Below are 19201 nucleotides of genomic sequence, written 5' to 3'. Positions count from 1 at the left end.
AAGCAAACAAGGGGAGAAGACACAAACTCTTCATGGATGAAGCCTCAGTCCAGAATCAAACTAACCACCATGCTAAAGGGGCAGGGTGTCTCTTGTTACTAGGGTTATGGAATTAGACATCTTCTACATTTATTAGGAAAGTGATCAAGTGTCTTGGTTAATGTCTACCTGGATATTCTGTCCATCCATTTTTTAACCTTTATATCCAATACAAGGTCGTGGGGGAGCTGGAGCCTATACTGACAAGCAGCGGACACAAGCAGAATACACCCTGGAAAGGACACCAGACTATTCAGGGCACAAACACACACACTCACAGCAGGCCTAACTTTCCCAGAAGCCAGTAAACATGCCAGTATGTCTTTGGACTGTGAGAGGAAACTGAAGCACCCCATGAACACAATGAGAACACAAATCCCATGCAGATAGCACCCCAGGAATTGAACCCAGGACCTCAACTCTACACTCACTGAGGCTTCGAGGTATAGATATGAGAAATGCTTTAGCACTATGTTGATCAGGATACCCAATAAGATGTTAGGTTGGGGAGCGTGTTCCACTCACAGAAAGGTGTTATTTTAAGCAAGGGTATAAAAATCTCACACACAATGAAATTAAAATAACATGTTCATTTCTGTGTGGATTAAAATATTCACTCAGTGAAATAACTATTTGGGCACTTGTTTTGTTTTATCACAGTTCATTCTTTACATGGCAGATGGGACTGGACTTTTTATTGTTATTTTTTATTCCTGTTTTTTAAAAAGGTGAAGCTGACAAAACAGAAAAAAAACTACTTCCCAACCTCTTGCCTTCTTTAACAATGCTGTGGTTGTGCAGCATTTTTCAGTTAAAACTGTTAGACTCGTCGGCAACAGAAATACCCAGCGATCAGTTGAATGTGAGATTTAAATACCTCTGGCACACGTGGCTTGTGTAAACAGGAGGTGGGCCTTGGCTCATCGAGACAGAGAAATATGCGGGCTCTTGCAGAGGGTTTCAAAGGCTAGGGTGTAGTTTTACTCTGGTACTAAAAGTATGCTGTCAACCAATGGGTGCCTAAATAAGAGCTAACTTTGGAAATGAAGGGAGGGCAGGTGTGTGGTTAGAGTTAAGCATAGTCTGGACAGTAGTAAGCCAAACATAAGAGGCTTCTCACAAAATTTCTCCTGAGTAATTAAAAAAACAACAGAAAATATCAAAAGTAAAGCAGAAGGTTGCTGACCCTTTTCTGTAGACATGTATTTCCTGTCTGAATGGGGGTGGGCTCCTGCGGAGGCAGATACTGTAAGGCACTTTGCTTTTACAAACAGCCAAGAGCAGCAGTGTGCGCCTGAATGAGGAGCTGGGCCATGTTTTGTGTAATCCATTCCTGTGCTTCGGGGCAGCCACACTAGCGCTCACTGTTGTGTGCCAAAGAAAAAAAAAACTTGTCTTTTGTGTGGGAAGGCCTCAGTAGGAAAGTGATTTGCGATTACAGGGGGCCAGCCAGCAAAGCAGGCTCTCTGACACACACGGCTCACCACTCTGCATGCTGCTGTGTCTGTGACTTGCATATGCAGCTCAAAGAGGCCAACAGCGACACCAGGCTTCTTCTTCTGGTGATTAGAACAGACGTCAGACATGAATATTGATGTGGAGGATAGTCTGCTTTCATAGACGAACAGAAGGAAGCAAGATGGCTGCCCTTTAGGATTTGTTAAAGAGGAGACCCAGACTGTTTGCTGGAATTCTCAAAGTGGAGGGACGCAAAAAGAGGTCAGAATCTGTTCTTTATTTTTTTAAAGACTTTCTTTCCCTCCTCTCCATCTTTCTTTTAGTTTTCTGTAAAAACAGGCCTTGGCATGCAAATGTCCCCTGTAAACCTAAAGCTACCATAATAAGGAGGGATATTAGATAAAGCTTTCCAACATGGCTGACATTTTTTTTTCTTTTTTGTAGTTTATAAAGAAAATACATCAAGCTTATTTATCTATCTCCTGGGTCCTCAGACTATTCTTTACTCTGTTTTAGAGCATGGAGTTTGTTGTTCAGCACTTTTCTGAAGTAATGAATACCAAATGCTGGAGATGGTGATGAAGTACACTAGCTTCTGGTTGCATATGTATTTGTATATACATTTCTTTCTTTTTTTAGCTGTCAGTTCTATGCCGTTAAAAACTGTTTAAAGGGCACATTCTCTAGGGAAAATATTTTCCTTTGTATTCGCCCTAACTCATAAAGGATCTGTGTATTTTTTCATATTACTATGTTCTTTCAGTCTTTCAGAATTCTTTGTAGACCTTTTTGATTCAAAGTTCTCTGACACGGCTTGCCCTTTTAGTCACTGGGTAACAAGTCAGGAGAGAGGCAAAAGACCTGGGGCTGAATTTGAAGTAAAAGTATATAGTTGTGTGGGGCAGCGTTACACTCTGTCTTGTCTGAAGGATATAACCCCCTGAGGAAGAGCAAAGTGAAAGATAGCGTCGCTTCTGCATCCCGAGAATCAGCATTCATTGCATTCGCCGGTGAATGACAAGCAGACACAAAGGCAAGCTGAGTCAAAGAAAAAAAAAAGATTGTGGTGGTTAAGCGCTACAAGGTCAGAGGCTTTAAAGGAAATGAAACCCAATCCTACAGCACCATTAGCGGGGGGAAAAGAGAGGGAAACTGGAATAGGTTCCATACCATCTGAAATAACCTAGAGAGATTTTCAGCCTTGGTTGTATGGATAAATGCTTCCCAATCTTTCCTGGACATGAAAAGTCTCATTATGGTGATTTCTTTTTCTTCTCTTTTGTTGCTTGAATTATCACTTAATGAAAAGAAAATAGACTACTATTACTACTGTGTACAAAAAGTCCCAAGTCACGCTTCTCTATCATTGCACTACTAATATCTTTTATGGTGTGCTTAAAGTTCATATCTCTTTATTTATTGTAAGGGGATCCATAAGGTGTGAAAGACGTATTTTCTATGTCCATGTTAAAACACTGCCAGAAAACAAAGCTGAAGATGACAAACTGTACTGGATAAATTTGCTCTCAAGAAAAGAAAGAGAAAGGTAGAAGTGATACTTTTTTTCAATTTATCTCCTTCTTTAGTGATAAATTGATAATTACCCTAAGATAATTTGCTCTACTGATTGATAATGTAAATGTTTGTTTGTAAATTTTTGGAACTGGTAAATGCCTTCAGTCTCATTGCAGTGGGATTAGTTGAAAAAGCTGATTAACATCATAAAGTGATAATGTAAAGACCCTTGGTAGATCAACCAATTAGTTATAAAGAACATTTTTTTTGCATTGCTGTTATTTTTTATTTTGTTTACTTCATAGGACACACACTGATTTTCAGATTCTATCAGTGAGTTTCTAATGCTCTTCTTATTAGGGGACTTAACTGTATCAGGCCTGACCTAGTAACAGCCCAAGGATATTGGCTACAGTGAATTGTTTTTATTGCCCATAAGGAGACCATTCTTCCACTGTTAACATATGAATTGTAAATGACCTCTGTTTTTTGTGATCCTGTGGAATATGCTAACAGTCACATTAGGATTAGCGTTATAATTGCCTCCTACAATATTACAGATAAAAGCCTTTGCTTGTTTGTGTATTTCACTTGTGTATTCTACTCCCTGCAACTATCATTGGCAGCTCACAATGGTAAAGTTTGTGTGAAATGCAAAATAAGGCATGTTTGTGAAAGGAGACACAAGAGGTTTCTAATGGGATGTTGTAAATAAACGTCTTAAAAAAGGTACAAATGAAAGTTCAAGGCGGAAAAAAGACCTCAATATGCCTCAAAAGGATAAATCACTTGTTAAAAATTTTGCTTGTTAAATTTTCTTCACTAAAAGCATACTTTGCAGCAAAATATAAGCTTTTTATGCTATTAACTTTTCATTCCGTTTCTGAGAATCATATAATTTTGTCACTTAATATTTCTATTGACCTCAGACTCTTTCTTACAATTAAAATCAAATTTGGCATGCTTTGCAGAACTGCTCAGGACTACTGTATAAACATATTTCTCTCTCTGTTTATTTTTTATGTTGAGTGTTTTTATTGAATTTTTGTTGTATTTTGTGATTTTTCTCAACATTTATCTTGTCACTAGGAAAGATATGGCAAAAGCTCAAAATAAAAATAGTTAAATATAGCATTTGCCGATGACTACACTCTGTGTAAACATGCTTGTTGTGAGAGACTCCACAAATTAATGGTTGTAGTGTTTTGGTCCTTGGCATTCAGCAAGTGCAGTAGTACTGTTTTGATATGGTGCACATGGTATCAACATTTTTCAGCAACCAGAGAAAGCATGATTGCTTGAGCTGCAGTGTTTTAAGTTTTACTAAGTTTTACACTACCAAAGAGCACTGGTCACAGAAACATGACCTGTTCTTGCTCTTCTCTTTGGTTCTTTTGGATATACACTGTAGTAAAATTAATGGCAGCTTCATTCTGTTTGTAATAAATTAGGAGAAAAGACTTAAATGTGTTTCATTTTCATCCGCATTTATTTTCTTTTTATTAATCATTTCCTGATAAAGGTGGCCTGCTCTAATTATACAGTGCAGCCCAGGCTGTGTGCATATAGTCTTACTTCCAATTTAATTTTACATGTAGTTTGTGTTCATGCTTCATGCTATCATACTTTTCAGCTTCAGACAATGCAACAGTACGCTGAAAATGTCTTACTATGCAAAGAGCTAGAAATTCTTTGTGATTTAAAGCACTTTGTCAGTGTTGAAAATTCACAATGTGGGTTAATCATTTGAAGCTGTGCCTTCCACTTGACATTATCAATGACAAGGATTCCTGGAATCTAGTTCAAAAGTCTTTCGATTGTCATTTCAGCAGCAACTGGAATGAATCTTTGGTTAATAGTATCCCTTGGACAAAAAAAAAAAACTTTTGATCCAGTTTTTCTAAGCAATGGTGTTACTTCAGTTTCTTTCACTTAATTTCACTTCATTCATTACTTGTGCATCATCACTCACTCAAAAAGTAACACAGGTTTCCTTGGTTATTCAGTTTTCAAGAGTATAGCCAATGATTGCTAAGAAATTCTCATAGTGGTTTTGTCTTCCTGCACTTTCTAAAAGAGTAAGATGTTTAGAGATAATATTTTCAATGTTTTCTTTTCGTGAGGCATGTGGTAGCAATTGGCATGAGTCCACCATTTTGTCTGTTTTTCTGCTTGTCGTTATTCCACGTTGTGGGATATATTTAAAAATGTTTGACATTATATTGATGAAACCTATTTCAAGGGTATAGATGAATACAATGCGTTTTTCTTTGTCATCATCAGCAATTTGAGCAGGGGTGTAGGGGTTATCAGCATTCTGACCGTAGATTCCAAAATAATTCTGCAATATCTTTGTTCTCCATCTACAATCAGCTGTCATCATACAGTTTGAACAGAAATATAAGTTCCCCCATTTAGGGTTCCAACATGACTGATGAAAAGCTAGCTCTAAGAATTTATAGTTAATACTGCTTACTCCAGCTGGTCTAGGACTATATCTGTCTTGATTGCAGTTGGTAGCCTTATAGAAGAGAATATTCATATCAGTAAAAGGTGTTCCTAATTTAATTAGCGTTATATCATTATGAAAAAAGTAATTATATTTGAATCGTAATATGGCTTCAAAACATACAAGAAAATATGCACTTTCTGCTATAGTATGAACAAAACAAAAATATGGAAGAATTAGTCTTGACTTTCTCAGGTTTTTTGCAACAGCAGAAATCTGTTTACAGGCAGTCTTATGAAACGTTATTGTTACTATCTCATGCTTTAAAAGAGAACCGTCCATTTTAGTAGTCCTTCATAATAAATGGAGTATAAATATATACTGTATATATATATATTTACTTTTTTCTATTATTGACTTTTTAGACATTAGTCCATTTAGAGCAAGAGTAGGTACATGTGGTCCTCTGAGTGCCTCTCTTCCTTCTGGTTGTTATCCTCAGAACTTAAGGACTAATTAAGTTGATAAGTCAAACCATTTGTACTTTCCAATTCCTGATCTGGTATTAGTCAAACATGCCTTTAAAACATGCAGGAACCTGGCAAACAAAACAAAGTGCACTAATAGGACGGACAATGCTTTGTTCCGTGCAATCAGTAAAAGCAGTCCTTCCTCTCATTATGCTCAATATGAAAGAATAAACCTGAAGTTTGTTTAAATAATGCTGATAGAGATGCTCTGTGGGGGCTACAACAGTAAAGAACTGTGGGATTCCCCTGTCAATCTCATCCTTCTTAGTTCATGTCAGTTATGGACAGTTTGACAGATGTTGAGATAGGAAGCCAGTATGTTCTCCACATTTGATGATAACTTTGATTACCCTGGATGACCACAACTGATCATCTCTTGCTTTTGGAAAGACAGTGAACCTGTTAATTAAGTCTACAGCATACTGTATATCTGTACTAAGAACTGGAGGAGCGCTTATGTTCTTGCACAAGGCTAACTAGGAAAAAAAAATGTATTACCCATTATGTGTGTATAAAAAATAACAGTTGCATGAGGCTGTGTAGTGAATATAGAGATTTAAACAAAGATCATTCCTGACTGGAAACCCATCCCCAGAGTGCAAGATAACTTTGGACCACATTGGTAGAAATACCTGGTTTGTACTGCAGTACCAGAGTAAAGCCCACCATCAAGGCTTCATTTAAAAAGAAAGCAAGGCTGAGACAGCACTCATCATGCGCAGGGGAATGTATGAATTGAACAGGAAACAATTTGGACTAATGAATGCAGCTGCAGCATTTCAATAAAACATTACTTGAAATGTTGAAAATGGTCACTGAGAAACAGAAATCGAGCTGGGATGAGTATCCCTGAACAAAATGCTTTACACTTACAACTCCACTTGCTTGGAATACTGTAAATGAATAGCATCTCCCCTTCGTTTGTCTTCTGTATGGGAGGTTACCAGGTCTATCAGAAAGTGCTAAATACAAGCTGATCTGGTATTTGGTTTGGATCAAAATCCAGGTACTGACAATCCTGGCAAGGGAAAGCATACAAGATTCTACACACTCAAAAGGCTGAGCAAAACGTAGGTATGAGGCTAGGTGAGAAGTTCAGGGTTACAGCCAGGTGACTGGATTCCAATTTGAAACCTGTCAAAGGGAAAACTTCACCCTTATTGCTGGAACAGGGAAGGAGAGGACCCAGTCTGTTGTACTTCTCACTTGTGTTCTTTTATCACCCTGTGACTGCTTACTGCAAAGCGTAAGAAAAAGGTGGTGAAGAGAAGACATACCCTGAATGAAGAGTCAGTGGAGCAACAAGAGTAAGGGACTACTGCCGATGAGGAACCCGGAGGAGGGATGGATACCGGAGGAGATGTTTATGACAATTCCCCAGCAACTGGGGAAAAGCAAAGTTGGTGGATTTACTTGTGGACAAGCCTAATTCAGTGTCCCCTCCACAAACAAGGAATCCTTATAATCACCTATTACCCCTGTCTGCTACAGCAAGGGACTTACAGTTAATTAATTGAGAGAAATGGGGTCCACAGGAAAAGGGAAAATGACTTGGACTGCTACTTGGAAAACCTTCCCTTGTCAGACCTGATTGATTCATTCTCTATATTGAAGGGAACTTAGAAAGTCATGAACTATTAAATGACCAGACCACATACAGTGTACTGACAGACTTGAAAGAATGAATTGATATGGAATTTTAATTGTAATAGAAAGGATACTTTGGAAATGGATACTATACTTTTCCATCTCCACCATATAAAATTCAAGAAGGATCTTAAGGGAGCAATCTCTTAAGTACAGTTCTAAATGTAACAGTGGTTTTGAAAGTTTCACATGTAGTAAGCTAATGTCAGAAGGCTAATGTGCTGAAAACAGGCTGCAGAGCAGGTTGACCGTTGTACATTATTTAATGCATAGCTGTGGTTTTAACATTTGATATCAAAGTGAATGGGAAACAAGTGCCATTTCCTTAGAATCAAGTAGTTCATTATTAATATTGATTTCAGTAGGCACAATTCCATTTGTAAAACAACAACTGTCACATAAAACATTCCAATTTGAAAAATTAAGCATTTACTATTAAGAGAGGCTCATTGCTCATAATTATATCTTGAGATTTATTAATAATTGAAAATGTTTTCGACAGGTGAAAATCCCAAGAAAACTAAAGGTTATTCACAAAAGTTTTTGGTTCAAAAGGTTTAGAAGCTGACATCTGTGTGTAAACAATGGTCACAGCTTGAGTGTATTTCTAGCATTTCAAAGGCCATAATTGTTGCTTGGTAACCAGTCAGCTGCAGTTGATCACCTTATCCACGAACAGACGTTTTTGATACTGAACCATCTTTTGAATTTAATACTGAACCTCAAGGCTTACTTCTTATTTGGATAATGGTGAATTTGAAGCTTAGTCCATCATACTGTACACAAGGAAATATGAGTGAGATACTACTGTAGTATTTTACTGTATTTCTGTTCTTTCTTTTTTTCTCCAACTGACTGTGTGTGTGGCATATTTCTCTGCTGTGTCTAACAGTGATAAAGGGCTCTAGTAAAAACATTTATTGATTGGGTATTTGTTTAACATGATAATAGTTTTTGTCATTGTTTAAAACTGTATATATTTATATGTAAGGCCGCAGACTACTTATATCACTTGAAAGGGGTATTTTCAATGGAAGAGACATCTAAGCTTATTTCACAATTAACAGTGGAGTTAGTACAGTTATATATCTTAAGTAAACACATATCTTTGTTTCTCTTTTTCTATGGGAAGTTGAGACCACAGAAGTTTCAAAAGACCAAGAAATAAAAAGAAAAAAAATCCATAAATGGTCTTGATTTAGTGTCACACTAAAATCTAAAATTTAAACCTCAGTGGTGCTGTGCACTGCCCACATTAGTTATAGTGTGAATTGCAGTTTTTTTTTTCCATTAAGCTCTTAGCTACAGAGCATTTATGTTGCTCGGAAAAGCAAATGTTACGTCATGAGCTAAAATCAAAACTTTTGAGCAGTTTGTCGTCATCGAGACCTTTTCTTATGAGTGCTACAGTATGTTAAGCGGAAAGGATCTTGGCCCATTGCACTCATATCAATGTCAGGGCCTACCCCTAGGGTAAGCTTCTGAGGTCAGCCTAATGTCTCACCACGTGAGTTCAGCGCACATGGCTACTGTTTACAAACACAATCCCAGCATTCAGGAGGGCTTTTATATAACAGCCCAAAAGAACACCATTCTTGAAACTTCTTGCTTGATGTAAATATTTGAACATTGAATATTATTGCCACCGCAGATACTAAAGGTAAAATATACACAGTCCCTGCCCATGGAGAAGAGATTAAGCCATGAATGAACTAGATAGGGGTTTCTTCTTCCTAAATAGTAATAATAATAATTGCTTACACTTATATAGCACTTTTCTGGACACTCCACTCAAAGCGCTTTACAGGTAATGGGGACTCCCCCCCACCGCCACCAACGTGCAGCATCCACCACCTAAAGTGGTGACGTCCTGTTTTTACAGTATGATAAGTTTCTTTTGAAAATAATGAAGGTCTAACAAACTGCAAAAGTCTTGCATCTCGCAAATAACACATACTTTGAGACTGTGTCCTCTTAGGGCTCTATTTTCCTGTTTAAGGAATAGCTTTTTCACATAATGAAATGCAATTTAATGGTGACAGGTTTTATCAATTAAACTCAATTTACTATCAGCGGTTCTGTGTGCCTTCTGAGACTTAAAATCACTAATTATGAAAAGGAGAATATGTTGCTTTTAGACTTTATAAACTTACATTTTATGCATATTCAATAAAGACAACCCTAAGTAAAACCTTAAAAGACAAAGGAAAAAATGTGATGTATATGAAAAAATGTTTAAAAACTTATAAATGTCCTCTTGCTATTTCATTCTTCCCTTGTCAATGGTGCATGAAAGTACATGCATATCGCTTTTCTGATATACTTCAACAGAATATGCTCTATGTTCCTAAAATAGGCAGTACCTATGTGTGGTAATTTCATTTTTGTAACAGATTTTCTGCTAACACTCCATCCAATGTGTTTTTTACTTCACTGACAGTAATAATAGGTAGATAATGGTTTATATTATGGAAAATATGACATATTAGTTCCAAAACCAAACATCAGGTTAGATGCATTGTATTTCCCACATGCAAACTTTTTACACTAAATCAGATTTTGTGTTTTGATTTTTTTTCATTTCCTAGCATCATTATCTTTGGTGACAGAGAATTTCTATGTAGAGGTGTTAATTCTTTGGTAAATGCGGTTTCAAGAAACTGTGGGGTTTACAGTAACCATCTGTTCAGCTTTAAAGGAATGTGGATTTTTTTTTTCTAATGAAAACCGAGGAGGAAATACCGACATCTGAATAGTGATAAAACTTTGCCTTTGTCACACTTGTAACAATTTCCTAAATGGCTTCTTGCTCTTTTGTTAATTTTTTAAAAGGTATCATTGTTAATTACTGTTTTATCAGCTAATTTGGAAAAAAATGACACAAACTGACATACTGTACATAGTACTAGATACTGTATCTCAACCTGTTTTCCACATTTTGATCAGAAAAAAAATAATTGAAATAAAGGAGCAGGATTTATTGCACAAGGCCATTATTTATAAAGCTGGACTACATAGTACATTCATTAACATGCCATTAGCAAGTCTGGTTTCCTGGTAGTGTAAATCCTATTTAATGTATTATATCATACAATGAAATTTATTTGCATGTTTCTGTAATGTGATACTGTCTGAAATTACATTTACAGCTAGCAGTATGTAATCAGCCCTAAAATGCACATTAAAAAACAGTTCCATAGCAGTACACAGAGCTATTTGTGTTGCCCTGGTGAAACATGTAAATACTGTATGTCTGGTGTTTATGTGGCAGACCAGACTGTTGTGTGGGATGATGTAAGGGTGTGTGCCTCAATGTTTACAAAAACAAATGCCAATAATCATCCTACAATACAAATACCATGAACAATGCTTCCAGAAAATGGGAGCTGATAAATCTAGAAATAAATTATTGGTCACTTGAAAACAAATATTTTTTGTCGAAAAATCAAATATGAATATCATCACTAAAACAATTTAGTGATCATTTACTTTATTTATCATAAATTTTCTTTATTTTTCATATCTTTTCATACAGGTCAGTGCACTGTGGAAATGAAAAGACAGTTTCAAGCATGTTGCAAAGAAGGTTGTGCCTCTGTATTGTGTTATCATAGCAGTGCAGCCTGTATAAAGAGAGACAGCTGCGTCTGAATGACATTCAGAGCCGTAACTCCATTAAAAGGTTTGAATGACATCATTAACTACTCCTGTGGCTTTCAAGTGATTTAAGCAGGGCTATAAGGTTTCATCCCAAGGATATGATCACAAACCAACTGGTGTCCTGGGTACTCTGTTAGTTAGGAAACCTTATTTTGTCAGGTCACACTTAATTAAATTAACTAAAATCCATTTTCAAATAGCTACCTCTAAGATAAGTCTTATAGTAAAGTCTTGTCAGTAAGATAGACACCTCCAGTACTCTCAGCCTGTTTTCCAACACACAAACTATCTGATCAACACTATTTTGTACAGTATATTGTATTTCTAACTGCGTTAAGTAAGATATTATCAACTTCTAGTTTTAAGAAAAGTAGAATTTGGGAATGAAAAGAACTGGATCACTATCTCTACGTACAGAAACATTACGTCTCACAGTTCATAACTTCGCCTAATGAAATGTTTTCATTAGTTGAGCATAAAGAATGAAGATCTGGAAAACCAGCTGATGGATCTGGTTTAAATACACTGGAAAAGCTCAGTTCAAAGCTTAATGAGAAACACCTCCAAATCTAACGTGCAGCCAGTCTATCAAAGACCGAAAGCAGGGCTAGATTGTTCTACACCATTGAATCACCCAAGACTTACTGTACACAGCACAGCTTTGACAAAACTGACGTCTGTCAAGTCATTTTACAGAAATGCTAGTATAGAAGCTTTTGCAATAGACAATTCAGTAACTGATGGCATGGAATCATCTCTTGATGTAAAGAAAAGGGAGATGTGATTGGAAAACATAAGGCAATGCAACAGAAATCCTAAAAATACACTTTTTAAAGAGTTTGTGTGACTTTTTTTATTTTGATAATTTTGTGCATGTAGGGTTCTGAGTACTATTGTCCTTCAAATTTCATTAGCTTGAAAAGCTTGAAGAAAATGGTAGGACTCTATAACCCAGTGTGAAAAATTGGCGACTGTACAGCAAAACATGAAATGTCACTTTGTTTGTATCCACTTAAAGCTTACTTCAAAGCAATGCCATGATTACCCATTTAGAAATCACCATCTCTGAGTTATCCACAGTGGTTCCAATGCTTACACTAAAAGGAATACACTACATTTAGAGATGAGGTTTAGAATGACATGATTGATCAAAACAGTTTACATATAATAATGGTTTCTTTTGATTATGGAAATAAAAATGAAGGATATAAAGTCAATTTACAGTTTTAATTTGATGGGTAATTCAAAATCTTATTATTATTAAAGCTTGTTTTGATGTTTGTTGTACTTTAACATGGGTGTGAACATGGGGTAACTTCATCCTTTACTTTGAGATGAACTGAGTATAGTATGCAATATTCGCTGCATATTATTTTAATTATTTAATTATAACTAAGTATGCTTAAGTGTTAAGTCACTTTAGTGTTTTCAAAACAATTTTGAACCTTAAGTAAAGTTTCCCTTTTTCTTAGCTCCATTGACATGAATATTAAATGTTAATACGTTAAGTTTGTTTACATTTAATACGTAAATGTTGTAATTGTAATACTGTACATAGGATATCTCAGTAGTCTGTGATGAGTATGCCTATTTTACAGTACTATTTGTCCTTTATCTCCAGTTCTCTGTACTTCAGTTACAAACACCATAAAACCATAACTCTTTACATTAAAAATTCAAATTGTAGACATGTATTCAGTTTAATTTGTAACTGCAAAGGAACAAGTAATAGGTTTATTCCATGCTGAAAAAAAGAAGAAAGAGAACACAACATTTCGGCCGTGGAGCCTTCTTCAGGTGTGAGAGAGACAGGGCAGTAGGCAAAGGTAAAGTAGCGGGAGAACAAAGGTTGAGAGGGAGGAGGAGTGAGAGGCGGGAGCAGGGGACAGAAAGAGAGGCCAATCAAGAGGTGTGAAGTCAGAATGGGTGCAGAGAGGTGTGAAATGAAACTTCCAATGAATGGAGAAAATTTAAAAGAACGGTAGTCTGTCGTTAAGGGAAGGGAGAATGTGTGATCCTAGCTGCAGAATAATTTTAGTTTCGGTGGACTTTCTGATGTATGAGTTCGGAAAACCGTCTTTGAGAACACAGACGGAGAGATTAGAGTGGTCGTGGCCGTCAGAGGTGAAATGAGAAACAATGGGCTTGGAGAGATCTTTAATCTTCACAGCCCTGACGTGTTCTCTGAAGCGGTCTCCGAGTCTCCTTCCTGTTTCTCCAATGTAGATGGCTGGGCATTTACTGCAAGAGATACAGTAAATAAGGTTGCTGGAGGTACAAGATGCTGTCTGGGTGATCCGGAATTGTCCTGAGGGGCCTTGAATGAGTGTGGTGGTGGATGTGTACTTGCAGGTGATACAGCGAGTTCTGTTGCAAGGGAAAGTGCCAGGTGTGGATGGTTGTTGAGGGCGGTCAAGGGAGCTGTGAACAAGGAGGTTACACAGATTAGGTGGTCGGCGATATGAGATGATAGGGCGATCAGAAAAGAGGGCCCCAATGGAGGGATCATCCTGTAGGATGGAAAAGTTGTGGTTAATGGTCCTGGGGATAGGAAGTGTGTTAGGGTGGTAAGGAAGCACCAAAGGAATGCGGTTGTTACGGCGGGAGTTCCTGATCTGGTTGATGGTCCGGGGGGTGTTTTTGGCTCGGGCAAGGGCCCTGTCAATCACTCTGCTGGGGTATCCTCTGTTGATGAAAAATGAGTACATTTCGAGGGCTTGGTTTTGAAGTCGATGTCGTCGCTGCATAATCGTCGTAACCTAAGGAACTGTGAAAAAGGAAGAGAGTTTTTAGTGTGGTTGGGGTGAAATGAGCTGTACAGGAGGTAGCTGTGTGAATCCGTGGGTTTGTAATAAACTGAAGTGGAGAGTCGGGGGTAGTTGATAGAGAGGTTGATGTCTAGAAACGGAAGAGTAGTGGAAGATATGTTAACCAGTTAATTTGTAACTGTCTACCACTAGTAATTCGTTACTTACTAAAACACTCCATGCAGTGGGAGATGTATAGGAAAGCATTCATAACAATTTGACAATCAAAATGATGGTGATTGCAGTTGTAGTAACAGTTGTAACAGTGGTGCTTTAACTCCTGGCCAGAACAATAACTACTCATCCACACTGAGATCCTGCAAGCAGCCAGTCCTGTCTCTAACTTGAACCCCAGGCAAATACACCTGTGTCATCACTGGCAGAACTTGTCCCCTAATTTGCCAGTCAATCGAACACATACATACTGTTCAAACAGATATGTGCAAATGCCACGATAGCACTCACTAAAATACCAATGATTAATATGTTTTCATTTACAAGCCATTGTGCAGTAACCAAGTACTATTCAGTTTGTGTCTTCACTACACTTCTGCATTGACCTTGAGGAATATGAGAAGCGTTCCCCTGCTCTGATCACCGGGGTTAGTTAGTTCCTTCTCGACCACCAAAGAGAACAGAAACAGTCTAGTTAAAGTGTCAAAAGGGGAAGAGATCTGTGACTTGCACATGACCACTGTAAATTCCCCAAGAGAGACAGCCAGTAGTACAGCCATTATTTGGCACAGCAGTCTCCAAGATTCAGGCCTCCTGCTGTACTCCAGAGAGTCACTTACTGCACCTTCCTCTACTTTAAAGTGTTTAGGTAAATATTTTGAAAAGCAAACAGCACAGCTGATAAATGGTGACATGGTAACTATAGAATATCCCTGTTTCCAGCTGTATGACCCTGTGTGCCATATTTGGTTATTTTATTAGATTAGTATTTGAAGTATAAAGATTTTACATTTTCCATTCACATTACCAGATTCTACATATTTTAAGATTTCATTCACTGATATAAAAACCTCGCAGTTATTACACTTGTATTACACTTGTATTAAGAGAAGCATCAACATAGGAGTAACTTGACCAATATGTTATTATAAAACATAATATTCTGGGTAAATATTACACCAGTCTTTAGATATTGAAATATATTTTATGTATAAAAGCATAGCCTGATCATTTAGGACTTTGAGTGTAAAAGAAAATGTGCTGCACTTAATGCATTACAGACACGCGTTTGTTAAAAGTTTATTCACGCCATAATTGAAAGTAATACATTGTCATTTCAAAACAGGAAACATGAGGTCTAGTTACAACAAATATACCTTTACATGGTTATTATTACTCTTCAAACTCTAAGCTTTTGAACTAATAACTGAAACAGTGACTTGGAGTTTTTAGTGTTGTGCTTTGATCCCACACAACCAGTGCTTGAAGCACATGTGGGACTGCTAAAGTATGCATTTTGTTCCTCCTAAGTTAATGTTTAAAACAGATGGGTTTCATACATGAATAAGGAGGTAACTATGGAAACTGTGTGATCTGAAAGAAATCAACTTTGCACTGCAGACACATTAACTAAGTTGATAATATTGACTGACACTCAAAGGGAGGGTCAGCATGAGATCTTGACAAAACAGAAAACATTGTTTTGTATGGTTTTCCGAGAGCCTTACAGGTCTTTACTGTAAGGTGATTTGGATGCAAAGCCAATGGTTTTGGTCTTCCATTAATGAAAGTCATTTCTTTCTACCATTGCTCCATGTATTCAACAGCATACAGTATGTACCGGTTTTTAGGTGATTTTTCTGGGTAGCTTTTGCTGTCACCATTCCTGTTAAACAGGTTTGGCAGGTATTGAGGAACAATGTTTCTTCCAAAACACAAAGCAGCCAGGCAGCTGTGCAGACATGAAGGAAAAGTACTAAGAATTAAGATCATTTTAATTGCAGGTATTTTCATAATTCAATACATTAATATTTTAGCAACGTAACATAGTCAAATAAAAAAGGGTGCAGTCCTGCCTTGTGTCCCATTTCTACGATAGGCTTTAGGTTGCCACATCTAGGAATAGGAACACCTACCAGGAACAAGTGAAACCGAACAAGTGACAATGAATGAATACAAATAAATATTTCCACTAACTAAGTTTTTTCTAATTTTAAATATGTGTTGATGGAGGTTGTGGAGTACTCTGTGAATAAACTATAAATAAATATTTCTCATACATATACACATATACACACCTGTATTCCTACTTGTACTCAGCATTATCATTCAGCTTGTTGGGCATTTAAACTGTTTCTGTTTGAAAAGCTAGCAGAGCTTCAGCATGATTAGTGTAGAGAAAGATTGAGATTAAATCTGTATGTCATCGTCTGAGATGATGCTGGGCCTCTCTTTGAAGTGGTACATTCAGAACCAAATTACAACCAGCAGTATTTAAGCAGGACATTTTTTTGTCATCTGTTTATTCGGTAGAAAACAAAGTTGAAAAGATTCTGCTGAACTAGTTGTTTTTACATGGGCGAAAATGTGCTGGAAAGGAAGTATGTTATCATCTGCTGTATTTGCTTTGCATTTAAGTTGCAGTCAAACTATTGAGGCAAATAAACTAGAATGCTAAAAGGTTACCTGAAAGCCTTTCCCATCATTCACAAGTTAGTATTGTGAGTTTGGTTCTTTTATCATGTGTTTCAGTAAAGGGTTCACACTGACAAAGAAAATGCCCTGCTCTTTTTGGCTGTGCAAAGAGAAGAAGGGTTAAACATGCAATTCAGATATCTGCTACTATACTGTACGTTACCAGGCCTGTGCAAAAGCAAGGAAATTGTGTAACTGCAATTAGGACTTTAAAACAGTTGATTTTCAGTTCTTGTTCCTCACCAATGTGAAGTCTTTGGGATTTTAGAGGCAATCCTGTGACACAATTGTCAGCCATTGAGCCACACTTTTATGTGTTATGTCACAATTTGGTGATTAGTTCTCACTCAGGAATATCCACAGGATACTGACAGATTTCAAGAGACTCGCGAGTGTGAATAGAGGTAAGCCAGGAGCAAGTTCTAAGCTGTGTGTAAAGCATAACTTCAAATTTGCATTGATCTCTGCCAGTTTTTGAAGACTGGGGAAAGATAGACAAATGTGATCTCTCGATGAGAAATTCATAAAGATGAAAAATGTTATATGTGTAAAATGTAGTTGAAATACGTTATAATATTATAACTATTATGTGCCTATGTTATGTGTACAAATTACTGTATGTTGTTTCCATTATTAGATTTTTATTGATTATACAGAAAGGCACCAGGAAAGCAACAAATACTATTGGTTCTAATACTCTTGTAGTACAATTTTAATACCTCAGTAAATATGAAGGTGCATTTATCAGTGGGCAATATTAAATAAATCTATTTGAAAATGTTGTAAGTAATGATTTCAGCTTATTCCAGAAGGAACTGAGCAATTTCCACTGTAGTAACTACAGGTATGTCATTGTAGAATATGTGGAATATTGTGTGACATCTACAATGTAACATTGGGAATAAATTGGATCTGTTTAATGATTCTTGTATGTGTGCAGGGTAGGGACAAAAGACAGTTTTTCTTTTAGAAACTTTTAATTGTTTAATTGTTATGTTTATTTAAATGTTTTTGTATGCCTGTACATTCAGTACAAAAACTGATCATAGCCACTCAAATATAATAGTGTGTTTAGGTAAAGAGTTTGTTTTATGGCAGAAACAGGAATTGGTTCCATTGTCCTTCACACTCGAACTTCTGCTGGCACTAACTGCAGATTGCTGATAATGTTACATCAGAAAAAGGAGAAACTCTAAAAAGCCAACAGTAATTATTTCATAACAAAACATATTGGCACACTGTAGTGGTCACTTTTGAGTTAACCACTATGTTGGGTTTTCTGAGGAACATCATGTGATCACACGGATGACTTCCACAACTGTTTGCAAATTGCTGCAACCAAAAATATTTTTTAATAAGGATTCATCCATCCATTGTCTAACCACTTTGACTAATAGAGTGTCACGATTGTCACCCCTCCTCTTAAGGGCGCTCCGACCCTTTTGTATTTTAGATTATTCCGTGCACCTGCCCCCTGTTTTGCCTGTTATTATTTAAGCCTGGCGCTCCCACTATGCCTGGCTCAGCATTGGAAAATGGACGCCACAAGGCTTGCCTATTCCCCAGGCTCGCAGGTTGCCCGAGGGCTGGTCTTATTCCCCGGCGTCCTGACCGTCTCATTTCGGGAGTCGGAGCGCTTGGCCTCGTTATCCTGTTTTTAACTCCCTGTTCCTGTTCCGGATCCTGTTCCAGATTTTAACCTTGTCTGTCTTGGATGGTTCTCAAAGCACCTGTGACATACAGGGCCTCAGGGGAGCCAGACCCAATCCTGGCAAGCAACAGACCCAAGGCAGGATATACTCGGGATGGTCCTGTACACCAGTGCATCACAGGGCACACAAAGACATAGAGACACTTAACATTTATACAATCACATGTATACTATCTCTATAAATTAAAGATTATTTTACAAGTATTATTGTTTTCTCATTGGTACCATTGAAAGCCTGAAACACATTTCCACTCAGTAGCTATGTATCCACCCCAACACACTGCAGTGGATGCAGTTTCCACTCACAAACATCCCACTCCATGCTTACAGACCATTTTGTTCCTTCTTTTATAAGATTTTTTCAATTCAATAATTCAACACTCCCATTTGCTTCACCCATTGATTTTTCAATAGTAATGAGTAAACTAAAAAGAAAAAAAGAAGGAATACCCGTTCATAAAATAAAGAAGACCATGCCTACAAAGGAGCCCTTTCAGCAGAAAAAAAAATGTTTTCAAATGTTTTGAAGTTTAAAAATATGATTTGGTTATGGGAGATCTGACTTTTGTTTTCACAATAAAACTATAATGGAATTCGCTCACTATTTTTCAGTACATTTAGTTTGGCTCTGTTATTTAAGAATGGGATTTAAAAAGACAACACCAACCTTAAGGAAACGTTAATCTAAATCTGTTCAAGGGCTGAGGCAGACAAGAGCAAACCCACAATGTACAAA

At 37.1% G+C, this 19201-nt stretch overlaps 1 protein-coding gene across 3 annotated transcripts in view; it reads left to right on the top strand.

The window, feature by feature from the left end:
• Positions 1-1540: 1540 nt before the first annotated feature.
• Positions 1541-19201, top strand: part of tet2 (tet methylcytosine dioxygenase 2) — a 62074-nt gene continuing 44413 nt past the window's right edge. For 2 of the 3 annotated variants that reach the window (XM_088908423.1, XM_088908350.1), the window contains exon 1: positions 1541-1758. The gene's annotated coding sequence lies outside the window, so the exon portion shown is untranslated. Of the gene's footprint in view, positions 1759-17116; positions 17159-19201 lie in introns of those variants that run through there. The other variant, XM_088908415.1, reaches the window with a different exon arrangement.

Source organism: Atractosteus spatula, chromosome 1, assembly GCF_055471065.1.
Source record: "Atractosteus spatula isolate fAtrSpa1 chromosome 1, fAtrSpa1.hap1, whole genome shotgun sequence".
NCBI lineage: Eukaryota > Metazoa > Chordata > Actinopteri > Semionotiformes > Lepisosteidae > Atractosteus > Atractosteus spatula.
Note: the sequence above shows the minus strand (reverse complement) of the source record. Positions and strands in the feature narration are given on the sequence as shown.